Raw genomic sequence first — 8196 nt, forward strand, 5'->3', positions numbered from 1 at the left:
ATGAGAGATAGCTGTGGATCTCCTGGGACCTTTAGTCACCACGGCAAACCCTCAGAGCTCCTGGGCTATAACTCTTCTCTCCACACCTGACAAGGAGTAAAAGGAACCATCTTGATTTTTTATGGGCCTGAAAGTCAGCACAGCTAAGGAAGAATATACCATAGGACTGTATTTTGTGTACTGGGTCTCCAATAGACATGTAACTTGGGCTCAAAAAACTCAGGGAAATGACTGTTCAATAGAAATCATCTCTAGAAACAGAGCCTTGTGCCAATCTGCCCCAGGCAATGACTTCACTTTCTGATTTGTAACTGATAAGCTCTTCCAGTTAAGGTTTCTGTCAGGTGAGTACATTTGTTATCCCAGGTAGCAGGGGATCCCCCTGGGAAGGGTAAGGCTCACAGGTATGCAACTCTTCTCAGGTTGTGGATTTGCCTTCAACTTTAAGGCTATTTCCTTTATTTTTATTGTGCAATGAGGTCAATGGTCAATGGTGTTATACTAGATTCAGTTAGCTTGGGGTGTGTTTATCATACCGATTTTCCTCAAAAACTCCTATATAGGCTGAAAGGTGAATGCTCGTGTCAAGCACAAACATGAGTGCAGACATCTCTGTGCCCAGAAACTTGAAGAAGAGTGTATTCATGGAAGAAGGAAGTGACAATCCAGGTTCATATGCAACTGGACAGGGAGCAGGCTGGTTGCCTTGGGCTGGAAGAAGAGGCCATAGAAAGGATGGAGAGGGTAGCCAGGCAAAGAAGGAACTGGGAAATCAAACATCAGTTAGTTACTTTTTAAATCACTTATCTTAAAATACTGAGAGTCCAGCTGGAAGGGGAAAAGAAAAGGAAAATGATCACCCTAGTCACAGGATCTCAGACTATACACAGAAAATTAATGTCTCTCTCCCACTAGTGATCAGGTTAGAAGCCTGCTGGAGTAAGGAACAGGTGTAGACCCCACAGCAGGGCTGGAGTGTACAGGTAGTTGGTGGTGACTCCAGTTAACTTAGTGATGCTGCCATCACTCACACTAGAAATGTTTTAAAAGGGCTTCCAGAGCCCAACCAGCTGTCCCATGCTATCCCCAACACACCCCAAAGGTACCTTCCTTTCCTATGCCACTCAGAACAAAGATCACACTTATGCTTCTTACAGATATTCTTTCAAGGTTCCTTGGAATCCCCACAAACTCCCAAGTGGCAGGTTACATAGTGGAAAAGTCCCCGAAGGAGGTTGGGAAGGTCTGTGCTGTGTTAATTTCCTCTGGTACTAAATTAAGACATAGAAAAGGTATGTCTCTGTTTCTCTCCTGATTAGGAGGTCAAGTGGAAATTCCCACATGCTTTTTTCAGAGAGCTCTACCTTCTTCTCAGAAGAGTGGAAGCTCACCATGCAGAATCACAGGGTAGCTTTTACTTAACCAACTCTGGTTGCTCTGGGAAAAATAACAAGAATAACCTACTAATGAGTTCATCAACGGAGAGTACAAACACTATTTCAGAAAAAGTAAAAGTAAATAACCACTTGTTATCACAATTGATTCAAAAATCTGAATTGTGGGAAAATATGAATTCTTTTCCATAGGCCATCTGGTATTCCAGCTAAATTTTGTTTTCTCTGCACAACAAAAATGCTCTCAGTCCTTTCACCTCATGATTTAATTTGTTTCTTTTGATATTTCACATATCTATACTTAAACATCAGAGTGGACTACAAGTAGCCACAATTTTGAGACAGCCAGCCTCCATTGCAGAGGTGGTGGAATTAGAAGACTGCCTCACTTAATCATACTGTTGTTAGTGTGTTCGTGTTGTATGCATACATGGAAAATTGTTTTCCACTATGCTGTTTAGCTCAAGGAAGAGTAAAAAATTGGGGCCAAAAGTCAAACCAGATGATTACAAATTCTCTAACCAAAAGAAAGAAAGTAACTGCTAAGGTCAACAAAGATGTAGTAATTTTCTTCACATGGCCTTGTACTGTCTTGTGAACCGCACTAGTAAAAATCTCAAGTTTGGGCAGGACCAGCAGTTATCGTAATGGCTATGTCACTGGGCTCCCATGTAGTCGACTGCAGTTCGAGTCCTGGACCTGGTGACTTAAAACTCATGCTGTGTGTGTGTGTGTGTGCGTGCATGCCCAAGATCCTGAGAGGAGAATGGAGGAGAAGGGATTGTGCACTCACACCCTACACAGTAAAGACCTCTCACAAAGAAAAACAATAACAAAAACAAACAAACAAAAAAAACAGGCATTTAGCTAATAAGAATTTAATATTTAATTTTACACCAATAAAACTTTAGGCTTTAGATTTATTTAGGGCCATTTGCATGTGTTTTTAGATTGTGTAGCTAACTCTAAAAGATGACAAGACTCTTCCCCTCAGTGAGACCCTGGTCTAAATATATTTGCTTTATTAATATAGAAAGAGGATAACTTTAAACATATAAGCTTTCAATTTGTGGCACTGAATAATGATCTACACAGGGCATCTTTCAAAAGATATAATTAGGGATCCACCTAACTTTTCAGCAGTATAAGCCTGACTGAAGTCTTCTGGCTCATTTGCTTGGCAATCAAGTTTTATGCCTTGAAATTTCTTTTGGATTGGAGCTCAGGTAGATCATTTTCTTTTTCAGAGCCATTAGCTCTGGTGCTCGGAAAAACAAAAACAAACTAACGAAAACAACTATCAACTCTTCTTTTCTGGATCCCTTGGTTTCAAAGCTTGCATCATACAAAGCATACAGGAAATCTTTCTCAGGAAGCATTTATACAAAATGCTTGAATGGATGGGTTATGGGTACACCATCTCCAACCAAGATCTCCTTGCCTTCTTCTATAATGACATACTTTTGTCTGCACTGAAACAAAAAATATACCACCTTTCTATCTTTTCTTGATTTCTTCTGGTATGGAGCATTTCCTAATTTTTATGTAGTAAAAAATGTGACATATTTCATCAGCAACTTGCACTCCTGAGGCTTCTTTAAATGCCCAAGGATTTAGGGATGAGACTGGGGCAACTTATAATTCTGAGTGACCTGAAGTCTAAGCTCACGAGCTCTTTGAACTGTTAGAATCATTGCTGTCTTAGAATCCAAAAAAAAAAAAAATAAAGAAGTTTCTCTACTAATCCTATTTTTAAGAAATTCCATTTAAATTTAAAATTTTACTTTTTCTTAAGGTTTGTGTCATAAGGTACACATTGCTAGAGAGAGAGAAAGAGGGAGGGCAAGTGAGAAATCACCTCCCAGGGGGTATGACTATGCTACAATCTTTTCTCCTCCAGTCTTATCTCAGGATTTTGGGTAGCCATGCATGCATGCCTGGTGTGATTTATTTTTAAGCCATTGTTTCTGGGACTTGAAACATGATCATGTGGGAATCCAGTACCCCAACCACTTCACCATCTGCTGGTCCCTTAAAATTTTACTTTTAAAATTTATGGAAACATTAGAAAAGGGAAAACAATCTATAATTACCTACTATTTTTGAAAATGGTAAAATTACATAAAATAGATGTGTTGCAAATGGAGTTGTGGTGGTTTGGTCTGGCTCCCTCACCTACTAGTTTATTGTGTTTGAAGGCCAAGGGCAAGCAACTTATGTTATTAGTTGTACTGTGCGTGCACACTTGTTTTGTAATTATGACTTCACTGTTTTATATCACTGAATGTTACACTCATATATGTGTGTGCCAGTTTGGTTTTGGCAATGAGACTTCTTGTCTGCAACTCCTCTTAGAGAAAGGGGGCACCTGGTCAGCTAGTGCTATCTTGCAAGCTGCCCTACACTGTGCTGTTCTGCTATTCTCTGCTATCGAGTCTTCTCTACTGGGCCTTGGTTCAGGCCGGTGAGCCCTGATGGCCTTGGAATAGCTTGATCTTACCTCAGGTTGGCACATCTTGACACACTGTGAGATCTGAGAGGGAAGAGGCTACACTGTAAGCATTCTCCATGTAACACACTGTGAGCTATGAGAGGGAAGAGGCTACACTGTAAGCATTCTCCATGTGTATTACTAGCTCCAAGGGTGAGGAAGCTCTTGCTAGAGTGCTTCTAGAGGCTTTGTAAGCCTACTAAGAGCTCTGTGAGTTCTCACTAAACTCAGTCAATAAACAACATGACATTGTTGCCTTGCATCTTTGTCTAACTCCCTACATCTCTGTTTGACCCACCTTTTGGAGGAGAAAAGAATTGCATAAAACAATAGACTACTCTGCAGGTCTTAGCCTATGACAGTCATGTTCCTTAGAAGATACATAAGCACAAGTGAAAATCACACCAGTCAACTAGCAAACCAATGAAGAGCCTTATATGGAGAATTACAGGGACACAGCACCTGTGTTAATACCTCTTCTGGGGACTTCAAAGAATCCACCAGAGATAGGTAGCACATCTCATTCTGGAAATCATAAAACCTTCCAAACATTGAGATGAAGGGGGTTGAAGAAAGGCACACCAATCTAATATATAAAAAAATCATCTAAATTATTCATTCTCATTATTATAAGCATGTCAAGGTAAAACTGATATTAGATAAACCTGTCCCAATTTCTTCAGATCTTGCCTCTCTCTCTCTCTCTCTCTCTCTCTCTCTCTCTCTCTCTTTGTCTCTCTCATTTATTCATCCATAATCCTATCATCATCTTTTAATGTAGTGGTTCTATTTTTTAATGAATTACTACAAATTAAGTAGCTGAAACAAAACAAATCTATTATCTTATAGTTGTATAGAATATAATTTAGACATAGGTATCATTGTGTAAAAATCAATGGAATGAGAGGCTCATTCATTTCTGGATGTTCTAGGGAATAATTCATTTCTCTCCCATTTTACTAGTAAAATCTTTTAATGTAGTGGTTCTATTTTTTAATGAATTACTACAAATTAAGTAGCTGAAACAAAACAAATCTATTATCTTATAGTTGTATAGAATATAATTTAGACATAGGTATCATTGTGTAAAAATCAATGGAATGAGAGGCTCATTCATTTCTGGATGTTCTAGGGAATAATTCATTTCTCTCCCATTTTACTAGTAAAAATAAAGAATAAAGATTAAAAGTTCTTCCTTTTTTTCTTTCTTTCTTTCTTTCTTTCTTTCTTTTTTTTTTCTATAGAGCATATGCACTTACCAAAGAGAGAGGAAAAAAAAAAAAAAGAGGAAAAGGAGAAAGCACTACGCAGTACAATCCCTTCTTTTTTATTTCTCTCTCTTTTAGGGGTTTTGTGCATGCATACACACATATCCAGTGTGTTTCTCAAGCTCCTGGGGACAACATCAAAATATGGGATTCAGTTGACTTAACAATCAGGCCATAGAGTCAGACCATATAAGAGTTCTTTATAAAAAACAGACATTAATTTGGCTTATGATTCTGGTGTCTGGGAAGTCCAATGATGTGGGGCAGGCTTCAGGACAGCACCTAGTACTATGTCACAAATGAGGGCAACCTAAACAAGAAGGATGGTGTATATATATATATATATAAGATGATGCCTCCATGAACCAAATACTTCCTCTAGGCCTCACCTCTTAAAAGTTTCACTACCTCGCATTGCCATTGTGCTAGGTACCAAATTCCAAAACATGAATGCTTCAGGAACAAATTATTAGCCAACCCAAAGCACTACCCTATAGAGTTCAGCCACATTTTAATTCTTTCAGTTCATGAATATGAGATGTCTTTATATTTTCATGTGTGTCTTCTTATATTTCTTTTATTAGAATTATATAGTATTCACTGTAGATATCTTTTGCCCCTCAGTTAAATTTATCCCTAGGTATTTTTTTTTTAATTTGTAACTATTATAAACTGATTTGAATTCTTGAGTTATTTTCAGCTAGTTTGTTCTCAGAGTATAAAAAACACAGCTGATTTTGTATGTTAATTTTATATCCTGAAACTTTATTGATAGTATTTATCTGTTCTAACATGTTTTGAAAAATTATTTCTTTACATTTAGTCACTGTACATCTTTACAGTGTATTTTTTTCTTAGCATGAATACAATGCATGTAAGTAAAAGACATTACCATATACATTATCATCAGCAGATAACTCTTTCATTTTTGTGTCTATTAAACATGTTGTTTTTTTCTATCTCCTCTTTGTTACTCAACCCCTCCTGTGCTGTCTCTAGTATCTACAGGAGACTCTTTGTTACCATACCTTCCAATCTTCCAGTGCAGAAATTTGGTACATATTTTGTGGGGACATACAATTACTGTCTTTCATATTCTGGCTTGATTTGCTTAGCATTAAATCTTCCACATTCATCTACTTCCTATCAAATGGCAGAGTCTTATTGTATTTTATGGCTGAAGAGTATTCCATAGAGTATATGTGCCACATATTTTTTTTTCAATCCATTCAACCATTCTTGGACATTTGTGTTGGTTCCAGGTCCTACCAATTGTAAATAATGCTACAATAAACATGGATGTGCAAGTGTTTTTCCAACAGAGTGTTTTTCTATCCTTTAAGTAGATACCTAAGGGGTAATGAGGTAGTTCTATTTGTTGGTTTCTGAGGAACCTCCATGTTGCTCTCCACAGTGTTTGTACTAATTTATATTCCCATCAACAGTGTAGGAGGATTTATTTTTCATCATGCCAGCACTTAACATTCTTTATTTTTAAACTCTTAGCCATCCTGACTGGGTTTAAGTGGTATCTCACGGTGGTTTTAGTTTGCATTTCCCTTATAAGAGATATATATTTTTTTTCTTAGAGAGACTTTTTTTTTTTTGAGACGTTTTTGCTATAAGGTGCATGAGTTTTCCAGAGACAGACAGAGAGACAGAAAGCGAGAAATCACCCCCCCAGAGGGGATGGCCACACCACAACCCCTTCTCCTCCATTCTCTTCTCAGGATCTTGGGCACGTACGCACATGCACCTGGCATGAATTTAAGCCACCAGGTCCAGGACTCGAACCGTGATTGACTACATGGGAGTCCAGCAACATAGCTATTATGCTAACTGCTGGTCCCCTTAGAGAGAATTTTGTTACAGTGCTTGTATGTTCACCAGAAACAGAAAGAGAAATGGTGATAAATCACTTCTCATGGGGTATGGCAACTCTGCAATCTCTTCTCTTTCATTATCCACTAGGATTTTAGGTATAGATGCACATGTGCCTGGTGTGAGTATGAAGTTTCCAGGTCTAGGACTCTAACCACAGTCAGACGTGTAGGAGTCCAGTGCCTTAACCACTATGCAACCTTCTGACTCCAAGCATACTTTCATATGTTTTTTGGCCATTCATATGTCTTCCTTGAAGAATTTTCTGTTCAGCTAATTTTCCCATCTTTCAGTTGGATTCATTGTTTTTGTAGGTAAACCACTTGAGTTCCCTGTATATTCTTGCTACTAGTCCCTTATCTGAGGCATAGGTTGCAAATATAATTTCCAACTCTGAGGGTTGTCTCCTGACTCTAATTATTTATTTTGCTGTGCAGAAAATTTTTAGCCTATTGTAGTCCCACTTGTCTATATTTTTGATTATTGCTTGTGCTTTGGGGGTCTTATCTAAGAAGTCATTATCTATGCCAATGTCTCCAAGAGTTTCCCCCACTTTTTCCACCAGTAATTTTATACTTTGTGGTTTTTGTTTAGATCCTTGATTAATTTTGAGTTGATTTTTGCTAGCAGTGAGATATAGGGGTCCAGTTTCATTTTTATGTAGGTGTATATTCATTTTTTCCAACATCACTTGCTAAAGACATTTCCCCTCACCCCACTGTATTTTCTTGTGCCCTTTCTTGAAAGTCAATTGACCGTATGCTTGGGGATTTATTTCTGGATTCTCAATTCTGTTCTATTGTTCTACCTGCCTGTTTTTGTGCCAACACCATGCTGTTTGGATTATCACAGCATTGTAATGTAGAGTGGGGTCAAGAATTGAGATGCCTCCTACTTCATACTTTTTGCACAGTGTTGATTTGGTGATATGCAGTCTTTTATAATTCCAGACAAATTTTGTGAATGTATTTCAATTTCTAGGAGGAATATTTTTGGTAGTTTGATCAGAATTGCATATATTTGTGAACTTATTTGGGTAGGATTGACATTTTGATGATATTAATTCTTACAATTGCCCAAACATGGGATGTTTTCCAATTTTTTTTTAATAATTTTCATAGTTTTCCTTTTACTGGTCTGTCACTTCTTTGGTAAGGTTTAT

The 8196-nt window shown here is 37.8% G+C and overlaps 1 pseudogene; it reads right to left on the reverse strand.

Annotated features, from left to right (window-relative positions):
- Positions 1-2481: 2481 nt before the first annotated feature.
- Positions 2482-5574, reverse strand: LOC102494674 (destrin pseudogene; annotated as a pseudogene).
- Positions 5575-8196: the final 2622 nt, after the last annotated feature.

Source organism: Tupaia chinensis, unplaced genomic scaffold (assembly GCF_000334495.1).
Source record: "Tupaia chinensis unplaced genomic scaffold, TupChi_1.0 Scaffold000509_1, whole genome shotgun sequence".
NCBI lineage: Eukaryota > Metazoa > Chordata > Mammalia > Scandentia > Tupaiidae > Tupaia > Tupaia belangeri.